Source organism: Anoplophora glabripennis, unplaced genomic scaffold, assembly GCF_000390285.2.
Source record: "Anoplophora glabripennis isolate ALB-LARVAE unplaced genomic scaffold, Agla_2.0 scaffold1031, whole genome shotgun sequence".
Taxonomy (NCBI): Eukaryota; Metazoa; Arthropoda; class Insecta; order Coleoptera; family Cerambycidae; genus Anoplophora; species Anoplophora glabripennis.
Genome location: NW_019417187.1, coordinates 91,894 through 99,250, shown reverse-complemented (window position 1 = coordinate 99,250; position 7,357 = coordinate 91,894).

Below are 7,357 nucleotides of genomic sequence, written 5' to 3'. Positions count from 1 at the left end.
AGTGATAATTGTCTACTTACACTATTAATGGCTCCGAAAAGAACAAAGTTGACAAAATTACNAGGGTTGTTAACGTTAACTGTTAAGATATAACGTGCATGTTATTGAGGAATTAAGACCATTTTTAGCAAATACTCGTATTGCAATTTTGTTGTTTTTTGAAGACGCTTTTGTGTCGACATTTTTAATAATATTTATGCAAAATTATTATAAACAAGAGTCAGTATTAAACAAAAATACATATAACTGACAAATGTCTTTTAGTTTAAGAAACATGAAACAAATGCAAACTCATAAATAACGGATAAGTACAACATAAAATAGTCTGTAACATGTTATCTTAAATTATAAAAGAGTTTCTTAAAGGCAAGGAATTTGGTGTTGCTATAGTTTAACGTAGGTGTTATTTGTCTAATGAAAATGAACGGCTTGTTAAATTTCCATTTACTTGCCGGTTTTATAAACGCACATCGAAGGTAAGTTGTAAAATTTAAGTAANTGGAATACCCTGTATTTTACTGCATTACCGTAAAAAATAGGTGAACTTTATTAAAGGTTCTGCATACCTAGGACTTACTGTTTGTGAGATATTTTAGGTTTAGTGAAAATGCAGGCTTAGCGTAGAAATTTAATATTAGCAATAAAAAATTAATTTTAAGGAATCAGCTTTGGAGAGTGTATTTTAGATTCTTGAAGTTATAATTTATTATATTTGTCGTCACTTAGTATTATACAGGGTGTTCAAAGAACTGCTGAATACTCTCAAATTTAAACCGCAATAACTTGGTTATTTTAAATGGGACACCCAGTACATTTTTACTTTCGGAGTTAGGAAATTTAAAACTCTTTCAAACTGTGTATAGGTTCCCTTTTTCCTATCTCTAACGGTATTGGAGATATTGTGCCGTTTCGTTTTTTTATCGATTGTTTTTGTAAGATGTATCTACGTGTCTTTATCGAGGTCTTTATTGAATTAGTTTGGGTTCTTCTTGATGACGTGTCTTTAAATATAAGGAGAAACATGTGAATGCAATTAGATGGTGCATCTGCACATTTTTCATATTCAGTGAGAAATTATATAAATCGAAAATTTAGTAATAAATGAAGAGGTAGGAATGGTCCATGTTAGTGTCTACCTAGGTGTCCAAACCTCGCATAATGGACTTCTTTGTTTCGGGCTATATATAAAATCTTGTACACAGTGTTCCACCTACTACTTACGATGATATGAAGGGAAGGATTAGAGATGCATTTGCCACAATCACCCCAAATATTCTAAGGAATGTGACAATATCATTTGAAGATAGAGTAAGATGTATTCAAGAGAATAGTTATCAATTCGAACATGTATTAAAATTTATCTTTGTTTCTTCTAAAAGTAAAATTTTCTTTAATAAATATTTTTCATGTTCACAAATAATTCAGTTATTTACTACATACATATTTATACAAAATTAATAACTTTTTATAATTATTCTGCTTATAAAATAATATTTTTTATTAGAAAAATATTTTGAATATTGTCATGATAATGATAAAAGGAAGTTTTACTTTTAGAAGAAACAAAGAAAAATTTTAATAGATGTTCGAATTGATAACTATTATCTTGAATACAGCATCTTATTCTAATTCTATCTTCAAATGATATTCTTAAGCAAATGCATTTCTAATCCTTCCCTCCAATATCATCGCAAGTAGTAGGTGGAACACTGTGTACAAGATTTTTTGATATAGCTCGCAACAAAGAAGTCCATTACGGTGAGGTCTGGACACCTATGTGGCCACTGACATGTACCATTCCTACTTATCCATTTATTACAAAATTTTCGATTTAAATAATTTCTCAATGAAACATTTGCAGGTGCGCCATCTAATTGCATACTCATTTTTCTCTATATATTCAAAGAGATGTCATAAGAAGAACCCAAACCAATTCAATACATACCTCGATAAAGACACGTGGATACATCTTACAAAAAAAATCGATAAAGACACGAAACGGCACAAATATCTCCAATACCGTTAGATATAGGTATAGGGAACCTATACACAGTTTGAAAGAGTTTTAAATTTCCTAACTCCCAAAGTAAAAATATACTGGGTGTCCCTTTTAAAACAACCAAGTTATTGCTGTTTAAGGTTGAAAGAAGTATTCAGCCGTTTTTTGAACACCCTGTATAATACTAAGTGGCGACAAATATAACAATTTATAACTTCAAAGATAGGCCCTCCAAAGCTGCTCCCTTAAAATTATTATTTTTATTGCTAATATTAATTTTCTACGCTATGTCTGCATTTTCACTAAAACTGAAATATCTCAGAAACTGTAAGTCCTACGTATGCAGAACCTTTAATAAAGTTCACCTATTTTTTAAGGTGTTTTCAAAAATGCAGTAAAATACAGGGTGTTCCATTCAAAAATACATAACTTTGATATGGTACGCTTTTCCTGGACACCCTGTATATTTCAAAATATTTTTAAAATGTAGCCGTAATCAACCTACACATACCCACCTAAACAGGTTTCTGTAACATTTGCCGTTTGGTCACTAGCGACCGAGGCGTTACTGATGGCCCAACCTGTATATATATTTATTTTCTTGGGAATTGGGTTCTGGTGTGACAGTCGGTTAAAAAACAGATAAAAGAAACGGCAGCTATTTCTTTCTTAACGTTTCGTTCCTGATCAGGAATTTGTTCAAAAGGCTTTTATTGTTAAAATTGTTATTGTTAATTAAATAAAACCTAAACAACCATTTTCCGTAAAATAAATTTTTAAAAACTATGCTTCAGTCATCGTACATTGGACAAATTTTCACAATATAAAATTCCACGTTATACAGGGTGTTTCAGGGTTATATGCAAAAATTTTAAATACGAATTGGGAACCGAAAAATAAGAAAAAAAGTTCCTATGGACATATGTCCGGAAACGATTCGTTAAGGAGTTACGGCCGTTTAAAAATGGCGGTCAAAATCGAGTTTTAAATTTTTTTCTCAAATTTGAAAACAGATGAAATCCTGAATTTTGGTACAGATGTTATATTGATCGAGCCCCACCTAACCAGTATTTTTTCGTTAATATAATCTTATTTGGAACGGGTGGAATCAACAACACCCTGTATATTTTTCATGAAAACATTTGACTCGTTAGGATTTAAATTGTTGCAATAATCTTTTGGGGAGACAGATTAACTTACAAACTTTTTGATCTCTTTCATCTTTATCATGATATAAGTAGTTTTTGAGTAAAAAAATAAAATTTGTAACAGTGTTCCACATTAAATAGGTATACGAGTATCATAATTCCTTAATGGCATAGTAGGCTGCTGTCAATTCTAATTGTCGTTGACATTAATTAATTTTGGTATTGTTAGTTGTTTTATTTCTATTTTGTAGTGGATAAGAGTAGAAATTTTTTTAATTTGTAATTAATCGAAATTATATTTATTTTTTTTTTAAATTATATTAATATTTTCCTTAAATCGAAGCCGTTTATTTGATTTAAAAGTAATAAGTGTGTAGAAGACAAGTAACCCGAGTGATTATCAATGATGAGGCTGACGAGAGAGCAAATACAAGACTTGAAAGTTGTGATTAAAGAAACTATTAGTGAATTAATACAAGACGAAAATTTTATTAAGCAGGTAGCACAAAAAGTTAAAACCTATTTAGACATAGGTATGTCCAACCTTGAGGATAAGATAGTAAACCTATAAAAAGAGAATAACATTCTTAAAGAAAAGGTTAATTTATTGAAACAAAACAGTAAACTAAATAATGTTCGAATTTTTGGCATGCAGACCACAGGCAATATTAAAATCGACGTACTCGATTTAATGAAAAACCTACAAGTAGAATGTTCTCCAGATGACATCATGCAATGTCACCAGATCAGGCATAAAGATGTTAACAGATCACAAGTATTCGTAAAGTTTTCAAATGCAGTTACTAAAATGTCTGTAATAAAAAGTAGAAAGCATTTGAAAGGTCGTGGAATTGTTATCAACGAAGACATGGCGCAAAGTCAGTATAAGTTATTGAAAGAAGCTCAAGAGAAGTTAGGGAAGAAAGCGGTTTGGGTATTTAATGGGGCCATTAAAACTATGGTGAATGGAAAAAGACTTACGTTGCGAAACTCGCAAGATGTGGAGAAGATTTTGTCATGAGTATTTTTCTTTTTTTCCTTTTTCTTTTCCTTTTTTGGCATAATTTGCTTTGTATTTGTTTTTTTTTTGTAATTTCATTGTTTCTCTCAAACTGTAATAAGGTAAATTGTTTTTGTAAAATTAATTAACGGCGATCGTTTATTATGTTAAATTTAACCAGAGGCGGGTGATTTTCTATCTTTTATTGTTATTAGTAATTTCTTTTTGTTTGATCTTTAAGTGAATATATATACATATATCCATTTTTTTTTTAATTTTTGGTATTGTTAATAATCTTATTTAGCTATTTTATACAGAGTGTAAGGGTGCGTGTATTGTCTTAATGAAAAAAATAGTTTGTTGTTATCACACTTAAATGTCCGTTCGCTTACAAATAAATTGAATGCTATCAGAGATATTCTAAATAAGTATAATTATCATGTTTTTACTCTTTCAGAAACTTGGCTTAACGAAAATGTCCCAACTAACAGATTAAATATAGACGGTTATAAATTTGTAAGAAGGGATCGTTCGACAAGAGGTGGTGGTGTAGGAATGTTTATAAAAAATGATATCAAATTCAAAATCTTAACGGCATCAAATAACATTGAACAACTATGGGTGGATATTAATATTGTAAATAAAAGGTACTGTATTGGTGTTGTATACCGTCCTCCTGATTTCAGTTATGATTTTTTTCTCACGGTATTAGAAGACACTATTGCTTATGATTTGACGCAGGCTCATTGTTTATTTTATTTCGGAGATTTGAATGTAGATATGTTGGATTTTGAAAACAATCGTGTTCTTGCAATTAATAATTTTATGGAGGAATTTGGTTTGTTCCAAGTCATCGAGCATCCTACAAGACTTTCGTCATTACTAGATCTTGTTATTGTGTCTGATTTATCTTTGGTTATAAATAATGGCGTGATTAAAACAAAAATATCAGATCATGATTTAGTTTTTATTAAGTTGAGTGCGAATGTAAAATGTGCACCTAAAGTTATAAAATATCGGGATTATAAAAATTTTAATTATGAATTGTTTATGTTGGATTTGACGTCACTTCCATTATTTTATATAATAGAAATTAATAACATTGATGATAAATTGTCTTATTTAAATGATACCTTAAATGTGTTATATAATAACACCGATTTGCTCCTATTAAAACATGTTTACTGCGTAAGCCGCATTCACCGTGGTTAACAGATAATCTAAAACTACTTATGTCAATATGTGATAAAAAATTTTAAAAGTTTAAATCTAGCAAGAATCCCACCTTTTGGGAGGAATACAAAATATGGCGAAATTTCACCAATTTAGCAATTAAAAACGAAAAGCGTGCGTATCTTAATTATAAATTTCGAACATCTAATATGAAAGATACTTGGAAGGAACTAAAGCGAATGAATGTAATTAATAAACCAGTTAATAATGTTCCTGATGAGCTAGCTGATCCCGACTTTATCAATAAGTATTTTTTAAGCTCAGTTGAACAAAGTATTAATAGCACTAATAAGGAGAATTTGCTTAATTTTTATGAATCGTGTACAAAAAATAATATTTCAATTAGCTTTTCTTTTTCAGGGGTTGATGTTAACGTTGTATCTAAAATAACTAATAATATATCAACTAAAGCGGCAGGTGCTGACGATCTCTGTATAACTTTTATTAAATTGTGCTGTCTGTATTTAATTCCAATAATAACGCATATTATTAATTTTTGTTTGGAAAATAGTGTATTTCCTTCTTGTTGGAAACAATCTCTTATAAAACCGATTTCTAAGATTTCTAATCCGGTAGAATTTAAAGATCTTAGGCCAATAGCAATATTACCTGTTTTATCTAAAATTTTAGAAAAAATAATGGATGATCAGCTCCGCGTTTATCTCAGTCTAAATCAATTATTACCCGTTCATCAATCAGGTTTCAGAAAATATCATAGCTGCTTAACTGCTCTTTTAAAAATCACAGATGACATTATTACAGAATGCGACTGTGGTAAAGTTACTGCTTTTGTTTTATTAGATTTTAGCAAGGCTTTCGATACGATCGATCATGAGATTTTGCTTGCCATTCTACATTTTGTAGGACTTACGGATCAATCGATACTTCTTTTTAAAAACTATTTGTGTGACCGTTTTCAGCAAGTTGTTGTAAATGATAAAAAGTCAGAGAGAGTTAAGGTCTCGACAGGGGTGCCTCAAGGGTCCATTTTGGGGCCGCTGCTTTATACTCTTTATACTATAAACTTTGACACATATTTTAATTACTGCGCAAGTCATTTTTATGCTGATGACACCCAATTATATTTTTCATTTCCAGTTTCTGAAGTTGACAGCGCTTGTCAGAAAATCAATGCTGATTTATTATCTTTGTCTAATGTGGCATCTGGGCACTCACTGAATTTAAATAGTTCTAAATCATCTGTTTTACTTATAGGCACTAAATTGAATGTGAGCAAAGTAACTAATTTAATTCACATAAATATAAATAATAATGAGCTTGTTATCAATAAAGAAGCCAAAAATCTGGGGGTAGTTTTAGATTCGAATCTAAGGTATAAGTCATACATTAATTCTTTGTTGAGAAAGGCATATTGCAATTTAAAGCTTTTATTTTGTAGCAGACATATATTAAATAAACAAATTAAAATTCTACTCTGTGAATCGATGGTCTTGTCACAATTCAACTATTGCGATGTTCTTTATGGTTCATGTATCGATAGTGTTGACTCTGCTCGGATACAGAGAGTTCAGAATGCCTGTGTCAGATTTATAGCTGGTATAAGAAAGTACAACCATATTTCCAACGCTTTTAAAAATTTGCAGTGGATGTCTATGAAAAATAGACGTGATTATCATGCTATTACTTTTTATCACAAATTAATTACCACAGCCACTCCACCATATCTTTATCATAAAATAACATTTAGGACGGACGTCTACAATATTAATATACGCAATAAAGGCCTATTATCCATACCCAAACATAAGACATCTTTTTTCCAACGATCCTTTTCCTATAATATAGCAAAATTGTATAACGAAGTTAGTAATCCTTTAAAATCAATGTCGATTGGCAAATTTAAAGTTTCTCTTAAATCCTTTTATTTAAATAAATATGCTTAGATTTGTTGGTGCTGATTCTCATTTACGCTTGCACTCTGTTTTGTAGTTTTGTAGTCTTATAATGTTGTATTGT